This window comes from Schistocerca gregaria, chromosome 6 (genome assembly GCF_023897955.1).
Source record: "Schistocerca gregaria isolate iqSchGreg1 chromosome 6, iqSchGreg1.2, whole genome shotgun sequence".
In the NCBI taxonomy this organism is placed as follows: Eukaryota; Metazoa; Arthropoda; class Insecta; order Orthoptera; family Acrididae; genus Schistocerca; species Schistocerca gregaria.
The window spans coordinates 538,671,809-538,685,536 of NC_064925.1; positions in this window are offsets into that span (position 1 = coordinate 538,671,809).

Sequence of the window (13,728 nt, forward strand, 5' to 3'; positions counted from 1 at the left end):
ATCGGGAAAGGGGACCTTCAGTTAAACGTGGAATCCAAATTGCGTGTTGTTTCTGTCCACTCCTTACATCATTGAAAGATGAAATCGGCGTCAAAATGGAGACTGAAAATTCCATTGTGCGAGTGAAATTCTATCTCTCGCCTTTTAATTTTCCAGACATGCGCCTTCTGTCTAGACTGCCGTACCGGACTTGTGTACAGATAGCTGATCGACAGATTTTGATGGCTGAGTTTACAAGTGTCAAAATATATGACATACATGGCCGCATTTTTGATTGCCTTAAATTAGAAGCTTAAATTGTATACACCACCAAGGGACCGTGGATCTTAGCATTTGACGTAAACTTTGTACCTATGCCCATTCCTATGGAAAAGGGGTTCTAAGCGTCGGACAGAAGACAGACAGACAAACTGGAAACAAAGCAAAAGGGTCAAGTTTCTACCAGTTGAGGTACATTACCGTAATAAACATTAATAGCTGCATTGATGATAATGAAATAAGAGCTATGCTTCAAATAACTAAGCGCGGAACTTCACTGAAATAAGCGGATTCGACAAAGGGGAGACAGTTGCCTTGCAAAGAGCGTCCTTGAGATGGCTTATCTCGTCGGCGTTTGGTATGGTATTGTTACGAGCGTCCATGGTAAATGATTCAAGGTTGGCGAAACCACGGGTAGGCCAAAATGTACTGGACGTGTGCAGAACGTAGTGACTGTTGGCTTTCCTGCTGTGTAAAGTGCTATAGCTTTTGATCTGTGACAGATCTTTCGACAGAGGACCATGATGGTACAAGCACAAGCATTTTGAACCAGACCATTCAACATACCTAGGTGAACATGGACCTGCATAGCAGACGATCCCTACATGGTCCCACACTGAGCGAACGACATCGCAAGTTACTATTGCGCCGTCCTGGGGATCATCGAGATTCGACGGTGGATCAGTGGAAACGTGTCACATGGTCAGACGTATCATCATTCTTATTTCAACAGGTCGACTATCACGCACAGTCACGCCATTCATCATCGTATAGCTGCACTAAACGTGCTATGCACCATGGACCATGGACGCAGGCCAGGGGGAGAGCAGTACTATGCTTTTACGGGGGGGGGGGGGGAGGGGGCAGGGGAGGGAGTATAATGGTTATACCATATTTTCACACAAAATCTTATACTCAAACGTTTTAAGATGTGGCGCAATACAGCTTAAGAGTACAAAGATGGATGCCTTTGAGTCTTTTAAAAAGGAGACAAAGTGATGGTGAGGCGAGCGTCACTAAGATCGAAATCGTCATGGGCGGAAGACCTAAGAGACAAACTCGAACAGAGGCGTTTTATGTTGTTTTAGACACACTTGGACTCTTATATTTATTGCTGAGTAAGATTGCAACATTTTATTTTAGACAAAGTAAATATCTATTAAATTTAGTACTATAGTGGGCCTCACAAGGATGTAAATCAGTACAGTACAAAAGTAGGAAGTTCTTTCTCTACCACAAAATGTGAGACAGGGTGAGGGACGGTAAAAGAGAGAAGTGATAGCGACGGTGGCGCACCCTGTTGGTAGGGCCAAAGAGATTTCTGTGTGGCGTTTACGCCCTAGCATAGCAGCAAAAGAGAGAGAGAGAGAGAGCTGTGTAAGTAAAACGTGAATTTCTATTGTCAGCAGCATTTGCTGTGATCATGGATACTCAACAATATTGAGGCTGAATCAACAGTGTATCTTAAATGAAGTATTACGGGATAAATGTTGGTTCAAATGGCTCTGAGCACTATTGGACTTAACATCTGTGGTCATCAGTCCTCTAGAACTTATAACTACTTGAACCTAACTGACATAAGGACATCACATACATCCATGCCCGATGCAGGATTCGAACCTGCGACCGCAGCGGTCACGCGATTCCAGACTGTAGCGCCTAGAACCGCTCGGCCACTCTGGCCGGCTGGGATAAATGTTATTGCGACCTGAAGGAAAAGGCAGTTTTTGTCACAAATACGCCTGGTGCTTCATAAAGTTCCGATTTAAACATCTCAAGCCTTAACACACATGATATGGAAAATTCCAAGGAAATTACGGTGGTAATCGGAGGCGCCATGACATTTGTTGACCACATGGACATCGTTAAAGGTGACCTGAATAAAAATATGTTTCATATCATCCCTGACGACTATGGCATCTTCCATCAGGACAACTGACCAATTGTAATGCAGAATTCGTACTGCAGGGGAATGATGGTGGACCCACATAGGAGTCTTTACCACCACATTCGCTTCATCCAAACCCGATGGAACAGAGAGCACTTGCCCGCGAAAGGCAAAGGTCCCGAGTTCGAGTCTCGGTCGGGCACACAGTTTTAATCTGCCAGGAAGTTTCATATCAGCGCACACTCCACTGCAGAGTGAAAATCTCATTCTAGAATGAGCACAGATTATGGCATGGTAAACATGACAAATAACATGTTATGTGGATAGTCATTGACAGTTTGAAAGAATTTTAGATACTGCATCATACTACTACACATCTGTATTTATTTTTAATCTTAACAATCAGAATGGCCCAATTTTAAAGACGTAATGAGCTGAGTGACATACGTATATAATTTTTTGTACACAACGTGATCTATTCTCCTGTAATATACGTAAATACTAAATCTGTCAGTTAGACACTAACGTTGTATGGTTTGCGGATGGAAGTAGTTGTTCAAATCAAGTATCAAAACAGCTCCGTAATTTTAGGTTTAAAGTTTCATAAACGCAAAACACGGACTGAGAAAAAATAAAGAAAGCCATGAGTACTGAGGAGCAACAGATATGATATAAGCGAGAAACTTAACATCAAGTTTTGAGACCATCTAATCGATAACTACTGTCACCTCGGAAGCAAGAGAATACGTGGCGGACGAACCAGTGAACGCATAAGCAGACTGCAGCAGGAAAGGAAGTTAGTTCTATCTAAAACAAATCTGCTTGTATCGAGCATTCACTGAGGTGACACAAGTCATGGGATACGAATATACGCTTATAGACTTGGTGGTAGTATCGCGTAACGGCGTACAAAAGGACAGTGCATTGACAGAACTGTCATGTGTATTCAGATGTGAAAAGAATTCCGACGTGATTAAGGCCGCACAACGGGAAATAACAGACTTTGAACACGAAATGTTTGCTGGAACTAGACATATGGAAAAATCCATTTCGGTAATCTTTAGGGAACTCAGTATTCCGAAACCCATGCTGTCAAGGGTGTGTCGAGAATACCAAATTTCGGGCATTGTCTTTCATCACGAGCAACGCAGTGATCGAAGGCCTTCACTTAACGACAGAGGACAGCGGAGTTGCGAAGAGTTGTCATTAACAGACAAGAAACAATCTGTGAAATAACTGCAGAAATCAATGTGTGACGTAGCACGAAGGTATCCGTTAGGAGAGTGCGGCGAAATTTGGCGTCATTGGGCTACGACAGTAGACGACCGACGCGAGTGCCTTTGCTAACAGCACGACATCGCATGTAGCCGTTCTCCTGGTCTCATTACTATATCGGTTGGACCGTAGAAGTCTGGGGAACCGTGGCCTGCTCAGATGAGTCCACATTTCAGTTGGTAATAGCTGACAGTAGGGTTAGAGTATGACGCAGACACCACGAAGCGATAGACCCAACTAGTCAAGAAGGCACTGGGCGATCTGGTGGCGGCTCTATTATGGTGTGGGCTGTGATTGCATGGAATGGACTGCACGCTCTGGTCTAAATGAACCGATCAGTGACCGGAAATGGTTATGTTCAGCTACTTGGAGAATATTTGCAGCCATTCATGGACTTTATGTTCCCAAACTACGATTAAATTTTTATGGATGATACAGCTCTTCCCGGCTGGTTTGAAGAACATTCTGGTTTGCCCACCTAGATAGCCAGACATGAAACCAGTCAAACAATTTGTGGAACATAATAGAGAGGTCAATTCGTTTACAAAATCCTCCACCGGCGCACTTTCGTAGTTACGGACGAGAGCAGAGTCACCATGGCTGAATGTGTCTGCTGGGGACCCTCCAACGACTTGCTGAGTCAATGTCACATCGACCTGTGCCACTACCCCGGACTAAAGGAAGTCCGACACGATATGAGGAAGAACCCTATGACTTTTGTCACTTCACATTATATGGAAGTAAATAATGGACTGTGAAGAAACCGAAAATGTAGAACTGAAGAATGCGAAATGCTTTAATACAGTGGGCTGTTGAAAACTAAGTGGACTCGAGAGATAGTAAATAGGATATTCTCCGAACTTACGGAGAGGATAGGAATGTGTCAGAAACGTTGTCTAGAAGAAGGGAACGTTTAGAGAGCATGTGTTAAAACATTAGGGTAGAAGTGTCATAGTACTTGAGGAAGTCGTAGGGGCGTATATTGTGGGAATATAAGCAACAAAGAATGGTGAAGGCTGTGCTTGAGTTGTTCTTTTAGATGAAGAAACTGGCACAGGAGGGGGAATCGTGGTTGGCCATATCAAATGAGCTGGAAGGCAGATGACACAAAAGCAATAAGCACAACATCGAAGAGCTGAGCAACTAATTTCATCCGCCGGTTTATAAGTCTGCGTCGTACTGGTCATTTAAGTGAAAGCCACTTACACATAAACTGATTCTGCATGCAGTATCCTCTGCTCAATTCTGTAACATGAATGGCCGTAAAGATATTTTTGGGTCCTACAAAGGACCAGGCTTATTCTCAGCTGTAAAAGAAAGAGTTAGAAGAAACATCATCTGGTTAATACACACGTAGTTTCTCCAAACATGTTTTCATCTGAAGCTAACTCAGAACGGAAATAAATGGGATAAAATTGCAACAAATAGACGATACATATTTCAGGATGATAGTGAAAGTGATATTGATCCAGTTGTGGCAACACTAAGCATCGAAGTTCAGAAGGGAACTAGTAGAAATGGAGACTCCTAGAAAGATTAACATAGTTGGTTCAAATGGCTCTGAGCAATATGGGACTTAATATCTGAGGTCACCAGTCCCCTAGAACTTAGAACTATTTAAACCTAACTAACCTAAAGACATCACACACATCCATGCCCGAGGCAGGATTCTAACCTGCGACCATAGCAGTCGCGTGGTTCCGGACTGAAACGCCTAGAACCGCTCGGCCACGCCGGCATGCTTTACATGGTTGGTAAACCAGATAAAGTAGCAGGAATGTCTTACGTCAAGTAGGAACGTAGTAGCAAATCTATCTCTGAGCAGAAGCATGTATAGGAACAGCTGGTCGAGTTTAGAAGAATGGTTCATCAAGCTCTGGGTAGATAGGTACCTAGCAGAACACCTCCTTGTATACAGTATCTGTAATGTGATCTCCAGAGTAACATCAGCTGCTGTACCCAAATGCAAAACAAAAATCGTGTCATAGACAGTAATGTGCTTCGGCAAACACGTTAAGGTGTCAGAAAGACATGAGAACCTCAACGGCTTTTATTAGAGACGGGGCCCCTCCATGCCCGCACCAACGTGGTGACCAGACCAAAAGTTCTACTGTCACCTCCGTCAACATGTTGGTTATCTAGTAAGTGGATCACAGGATGCTGGGCTGTGATGTTATCCATGCGTCTGAGTAAGACTACGCATTAAAACGGTCCATCAGGTGATAGAGTGAGGGTAGCGATTTGAAGAGCAGAGGGAAAAAAGTACTAAGGCTCGTGCCGTGGGAAGAAAACCTCTGCGACAGTGGGATGGGTAGTTAGAGCAGTAGTGGCTTACTAGCTGCGATAGTTCATGCAAGGTTAGATTTGTTAGTATGGGTATCATGCATCATTACCGTGGCATGCGATGGCGATGTATCCCAGTTGCTGCAGCCGCTACATTCCTGGAACAATCAGGATCGTTATATAGCAGTGGGAGATCGGCCATAGATCATCTCACTGTGTGGTGGATGTGTGGAGTTTGTCTGCATGCAGTGTACGGTAAGGCTTCCCTGCATGGTGCCAGTTATTCGGCAGTGTGTTCCAGCTTGATATCCAGTAATGGCGTCTGATTAACAGGGGTTCACCTGCATCGTTGGGTTTGCGTGTGCTTGGCCATGGATGTTAGGTCCTTAGAAATGTGTCTTTTGGTCTTTTATGTTTCCATCTATGGTTGTTGTCGTAGTTCCCCAGATTCAGAATATACGGGTTCTGCGAATGTCTGGAGTTTCTGTGTGGTCTTGTGGTGAGTTTGTGGACTACCTCCGTGAGAGTCTCAAGTCGGTATTCCCGGTGAAGGTCCGCGATGATTGTGTATCGTGGAGCATTGCTTATGCTTTTGAGTACTTTCTTTTGCGCTGCAGACGGCGCAGGCGTGTAGGTGCAGCGTATCCCCAGACAGGAGCTGCGTACGTCATCAGGGGTCAGATGAGTGTCACGTACATGGACCTCGACACCCTTCTGTTCAGTGTGCTACGCCTGTTGAGCATAGGGTAGAGCTGTTTGAGCCTCGCGCTAGCTCGGTTGGTCATGTGTTGTATGTGGTCCCTCCAGAGTAATTTCTGGTCCAGTCAGACACCGAGGTATTTGCTTTTCTCACGGAAACGTATTGGGCGTGCATGAAGAGTTATTGGCCTGCAGTATCGGTGTTTGCGTAGTTGCTTCGGTGTAACAAAGAAAAAGTAGAAATGCTGAACTCTGGCTTCAAATATTCTTTCACACAGGAAAATTTTGGGGCATTATCCAGCTTACTCCAGGTATCTATGCACGCAAATGTGAGTGTGGCGTTGAGAAACTCCTGAAGTCGCTAAAATTGAACGAAGTCTCACGGAGCGATTGAGCCCCTAACAAATTGTACATAAAGTTTGCACCGGAGTTGGCTCATTTTTAACAATAGTAGGTCCCAAAAACATAAAAAAACAACAGGAAAACTCTGCGTTCGGGCGTTGGGGGAAGTGGTCACACTAGTCCACAGGAAAGATAGCAGAAATTATCCCGCACTCTTCACACATTACATGCTAAAAGTCACGGGCGAAGACAGTCAGTGGCATTGACTCAGTTCTACGCAATATTTATTACCTAAGGTACGATAACAATGCTTTTTTTTGGCATAAGTCTTCTGACTGGTTTGATGCATCCCGCAACGAATTCCTCTCCTGTGCCTACCGTTTCATCTCAGAGTAGCACTTGCAACCTACGTCCTCATTTATTTGCTGGATGTGTAACAATCTCTCTCTTCCCCTATAGTTTTTGCCCTCTACAGCTCCTTATAGTACCATGGACGTCATTCCCTGTGTCTTAACAGACGTCCTATCATCCTGTCCCATCACCTTGTTAGTGTTTTCGATATATTCCTTTCCTCTCCGATTTTGCGCAGAACCTCCTCATTCCTTGCCATATTAGTCCACCTAATTTTCAACATTCGTCTGTAGCACCACATCTCCAATGCTTTGATTCTCTTCTGTTTCCATTTTCCCACAGCCCATGTTCCAGTACCACACGATGCTGTACTCCAGACGTACATTCTAAGAAATGTCTTCCTCAAACTAAGGCCGATGTTTGATATTAGTAGATTTCTCTTGACCAGGAATGTCCTTTTCCCCATCCTTCTGATGTCCTCCTTACTCCGTCCGACATTGGTTATTTTACTGCCTAGGTAGCAGAATTCCTTAACTTTATCTGCATCGATCTCATTTCAACTACTTCTCATTACCTTCGTCTTTCTTCGATTTACTCTCCGTCCATACTGTGCACTTATTAGACTGCTCATTCTGTTCAGCGGATCATATAAATCTTCACTTTCACTCAGGACAGCAATGTTATCAGAAAATCGTATCATTGACATCCTTTCACCTCGAATTTTAAATCCAATCCTCAACCTTTCTTATATTTCCATCGCTGCTTCTTCGATATATAGATTGAACAATAGGGGAGAAGGCTGCATCCTTGTCTTACACCCTTTTTAATACGAGCACCTCGTTCGTGGTCGTCCACTCTTATTATTCCCTCTTGGCTGTAGTGCATATTGTATATGACCCGTCTCTCCCTATAGCTTACCCCTACTTTTCTCAGAATTTCGGACATCTTGAACCATTTTACATCGTCGAAGACTTTCTCCAGGTTAACAAATCCTATGAACATGTCTTGATTCTTCTTTAATTCTGCTTCCATTATTAACCTCAACGTCTGAATTGCACCTCTCGTGCCTTTACCTTTCCTAAAGCCAAACTGATCGCCATCTAGCGCATCCTAAATTTTTTTTCCTTTCTTCTGTATATTATCATTGTAAGCAACTTGGATGCATGACCTGTTAAGCTGATTGTGCGGAAATTCTCGCATTTTTCAGCTCTTGCCGTCGTCGTAACTGTGTGGATGATGCTTTTCTGAAAGTCAGATGGTATGTCGCCAGACTCATACATTCTACACACCAACGTAAATAGTCATTTTGTTGCCACTTCCCCCAATTATTTTAGAAATTCTGACGGAATGTTATCTCTCCCATCTGTCTTATTAGATCTTAAGTCCTCCAAAGCTCTTTTAAATTCCGATTCTAATACTGGATCCCCTATCTCTTCTAAATCGTCTCCTGTTTCTTCTTCTATCACATCAGACAAATCTTCCCCCTCATAAAGGCATTCAATGTACTCTTTCCACCTATCCGCTCTCTCCACTGCATTTAACAGTGGAATTCCCGTTGCACTCTTAATGTCATCACCCTTGCTTTTAATGTCACCGAACGTTGTTTTGACTTTCCTCTATTCTGAGTCTGTCCTTCCGACAATCATTTCTTTTTCGATGTCTTCATTTCTTTCCCGTAGCCATTTTGTCGTAGCTTCTCTGCTCTTCCTATTTATTTCATTCCTCAGCGACTTGTATGTCTCTATTCCTAAGTTTCCCGGAACATTTTTGTGCCTCCTCTTTTCATCGATCAATTGAGGTATTTCTTCCGTTATGCATGATTTATTTGCAGTTACCTTCTTTGTTCCTATGTTTTCCTTCGCAACTTCTGTGACGGCCTTTTTTAGAGATATCTATTCTTCTTCAACTGTACTGTCTACTGAGCTATTCCTTATTGCTGTGTACCTAGCCTTAGAGGACGTTAAGCGTATCTCGTTATTTCTTAGTACTTCTGTATCCCACTACATTACGTATTGATTCTTCCTCACTAATGCCTTAAACTTCAGTCTACTCTTCATCATTACTATATTGTGATCTGAGTCTATGTCTGCTCCAGGGTACGACTTACAGTCCAATATATGATTTCGGAGTCTCTGTCTGATCATGATGTAATCTAACTGAAATCTTCCCGTATCACCTGGGTTTTCGAAGTATACCTCCTCCTTTTGTGATTCTTTAACAGAGTATTCCGTATTACTAGCTGAAACTTGTTGTAGAACTCAATTAGTCTTTCTCTTCTCTTATTCCTTGTCCCAAGCCCATATTCTCCTGTAACCTTTCCTTCACTCCATCCCCTGCAACTGCATTCCAGTCTCTCATGACTATTAGATTTTCGTATCCCTTTACATACTGTTTTAACCTTTCAATATCCACATACACTTTCTATATCTCTTCATCTTCAGCTTGTGACATCGGCATGTATACCTTAACTATATATGGTGGTGTTGGTTTGCTGTCGATTCTGATAAAAACAACCCTATCACTGACCTGTTCACAGTAACACACTCTCTGCCCAACCTTGCTAACCATAACGGATCCTACTCGCGTTATACCATTTTCTGCTGCTATGGATATAAACCTATACTCATTGACCAGAAATCCTTGTCTTCTTTCCACTTCACTTCACTGCCCCTACTGTATCTAGATTAAACCTTTGCATTTCCCTTTTCAGAATTTCTAGTTTCCCTACCACGTTCAAGCTTCTGACATTCCACTCCCCGACTCATAGAACTTTATCCTTTCGTTAATTATTCAGTATTTTTCTCATAGTAACTTCCCGCTTGGCAGGCCCCTTTCGGACATCGGACAGGGTGACTATTCCTGAATCTTTCGCCAAAGGAGAGATAATCATGACACTTCTTCAAATACAGGCCAGACGTCCTGTGGATACAAACTTATGTATTGATTGTGAATATCTTGGTAGATAGGACACAGCTTGATGGAGAGTTCAGTGACAGAGGTGTCTTGGAACCGTTACAGTTCATATTTTACATTAATGTCCAACATATAATATTAATAATAGCCTTAGACGTTTTACAGATGACGCAGTTATCCAGAATGTGCTGCATGAAAAACGTTCAGATCTTAATAACATTTGAAAGTTTTGGAATAACTGACTATTTGCTTTAAATGTTCAGAGAAGTGAAACTGAACACCTCAAAAAACGCAAAATTCTTGTATTCTATGCCTGCATCATAAGCAAGTCATAACTCAAGTCAATCAACCTGAACGGATTCTTGGATATAATAAAATATACAAATACCAAATGGTGAAGGATTACTGGAAAATGGCAGTAAGTGTAATGAAAACAGCTTACAAAACACTCATGCAACCCATACTAGAAGTGTTCTCAGGTCTGTGGGACCCATACCAAAGAGGACGTGGCGTCAGATCTAAAGATCTGCACCATGCTGGGAGCCGCATATATATATATATATATATATATATATATACAGGTGATGTATATTTTGTGAAGGAAATGCTGGAAAGAATGGACTGGCAGATTCTTGAGGATAGCCGTCGACTATCGCTCCAGATTGTATTTTCAAAGTCCCAAAAATAAGTATTAAATGAGGAATCTTTCAGTTAACTACCCCTGTTTTCGTATAGCTTCTGTACGGATCACGAAGACACGCAAAAATGACAGCAACCCCAGGTGAAATTAAGCAGCAGTTCGTATCACGCCCCATACGCTAATGAAACGGAAGGAGTCGCAGCTACGTGTTTCAGTGGGTGGTACCCTCTAACGTACACTTCACAGTGGTTTTCAGATTATGGACCTGGATGCAGATGTAACTTGAAGCGCTCACGGAACGTGTACTTTACGTGGTTACACTATCTAGCGAAGGATTCAGAAAGCTTCTAAGAAATTGATATGGCAACAGCAGAAGAAGGGGACAAACCTGGTTATTTTGCAATTAGTTCTACGGTGTCCTCTTCATGTATACTATTGGAAACTAATAAATAAATTATAGAACTCGAGTTATTTATTTTGTAAAATAAATAAAAGGTAGTGAAGATGCTCTGCAGAAGTATTGTAGAGCCTACAACAACTTAAGGATGCGACTGCTCGGAGGGCAGGAAAAATTGAAAACAAATTGAGACTTGTAGCAATAGACTATCTCACAAGATTGTGTGGAATATCTCGATGAGGTCACATCAGAATGGCAATAATCAGTGAAATGATCCAGGCTCAAAAAAGCTTGACAGATAGAACAGAAAACGTGAATGACAGATGACAGAAGATCAAAGAAGACCTTCATGTACCATCTTCAGGGAATAAGGAGAAGAGGAAGACCGAAGGTTCCCTGGTGATATGGGATGAAGGAGGCTTTGGAGAAAAGAGTAATAGAAGAAGACGAGAAAGCATGGGAAGACAGAATTCGATGAGAACAAATATCTGATATGCGGCGTCAGCTGTAGAAACGCCAGAGGAAGGAGAAGAATGGTTAAAACGTTTTGTGAATGTAAGATGAGAGGAACTTTATTTTCTGTAGATACACTTTCGTAATTCGTAAATTATTCAATAACGCTTCATATCTTACAGTACTCGTGATAATGTTCAAACAATGAATAAAATAATCCCTGTGATAAAAATAAAGGATAATTTTTGGTAACATGGCCTCCAGGATGCTACAAAGCGCTGGCTGCAATGTGCACACATTTTAATTTGGTCGGTTGCGGGAGTGCATTGTATCTGGAGACAGAAGGAGTGTGTGGAAATGACCGATACCTCTTTTGCACGTAAAGGAAGAAAGCGAACTTACGGCACGAGGTATACCTGACCGGTACCATTTTGAAGTAACGCGACTCAATCGCTGGTGGAGTATCGGCTAATTCTCGTGTTATGTTTTGCTATTAATACAAACTTCTAAATCAAATACTGCAGTAGGCAGTAGGCGCATTAGGAACCGCTGTATCAAATGGACACAGGAAAATCCACATAAAAAACAATTTGTTTCTAACGAAAATCAAACCGACGTTCTCCATCAAAGCAAACGATGAGAAGAATATGTGTGGGATAACATCATTAACACACAACAAAAATATTAGTAGAATATTAGTAGAAATTCGCGAGATGACTCCTCGGACATATACCCAGTGTACATGAGAAACTGTAGAATTGACTAAAGTTGATCTCTATGGACTCTAAGAACTCAATGACTCGCCCGCAACATAATACCTTTATCTTTCTACATTTCTTGTCAGCCGTAGCACAAATATGGCATTCGTATGGTTTAGTGATAAGTTACTCATTTGTAAGTTGTAGTATTCGTTCTATAAAACAGCAGTATTTCCAAAAAAAAAGGTTTAGTTTGTTTATGAGCTACACGCTAATACAGTTTGATAGGACAATGTGTTACTCTTTCTCGCATATTCCAATGACATGTTTCCAACACTGTTCTTGGATTTACATTTCTCCTTTTTACTGTCATAGTATTAAATATCGTTTTCTTCCATATCTTCCTTCTTGTCTAGAGCGTCTACCACTACATATATGAAATGAATGTAGATAATCAGAGGGCGGAAGAGTGGGTCACGACAAGCATATTTCACATAGCAACCCATGCCCACATAGCGCAAGGCGGCGTTGAAAATCGCCGCGCGCCGCCAAGAGGCTAGGCATACAACATGACACCCGAGCCGTGAAGGTGGCTGGTCTGCAGGGGAACGATATCAGTGAATTTTTGACATCAACGTAGGAGAGTCAGATTGAAGTTTTATGACCTGTATTTTCTAACGCTGTAGTCGATATAGTTCAGGATGTTGCAGGCAGGAAAACACTACATGTTTTCCGTCTCTTCCTGGCACGTGAACACTTTGCTTTTGGATGTGCAAATGCCAGTTTGGTAGGTGTTGCATAGAGGCCAGCACTCTTGCACACTAAGGAGTCTGGTTCGCCCTGCGCCAGTTTGTCATCAAACGGGTACACTCTTGTGTTTGTTACTATGTGCAGAGAACAGGAAAAGGACAACGGTTGGAAATACGCTGCCCAACATTTTCACGTTCGGTGGTTTCCGATTCGTCCAGTGCAAGATAAACGCACATTTATTAGCTTCCACACGTGTCTACGTGAGAAAGGTTCACTTGAGATAGTGACACGTTCTCTTGCATTTGAGGCCTCCTATGAAGCCCGATGTATTCATCTTGTGTTTCAAGTGCGACGATTTTCCACGTCGAGTTAAATTCTGCCAGTGTCTTTTGCTGTGGTGTGCCATTCAACCTGACATTCCAAGGATGAGGCATCCTTTACACGAGAGGGTATGCTCCACAGCCACAATCAAAACTTGTGGGCATAGGAAAATCCGCATGCCGTCTTTATTCGTGGTCACCAAGATCTCTCCGCTGTCAACATTTTGGAGAGCTCGGTAGACGATAATCTGATCGGTCCATATACGATCCCCCGGCGACTGAACGCAAAACAGACACTTAATCTTTCTACGAGAAACTCTGCCAGAGATGTTGGAACATGTTCCACTAAACGTGTGACAGCGAATGTGGTACCGACACGATGGTGCACCTGCGCAGTTCCCACATACAACAACACGTATGCACTTGGATGAAACCTTAGATGATAATAGGATAGGGTGCGG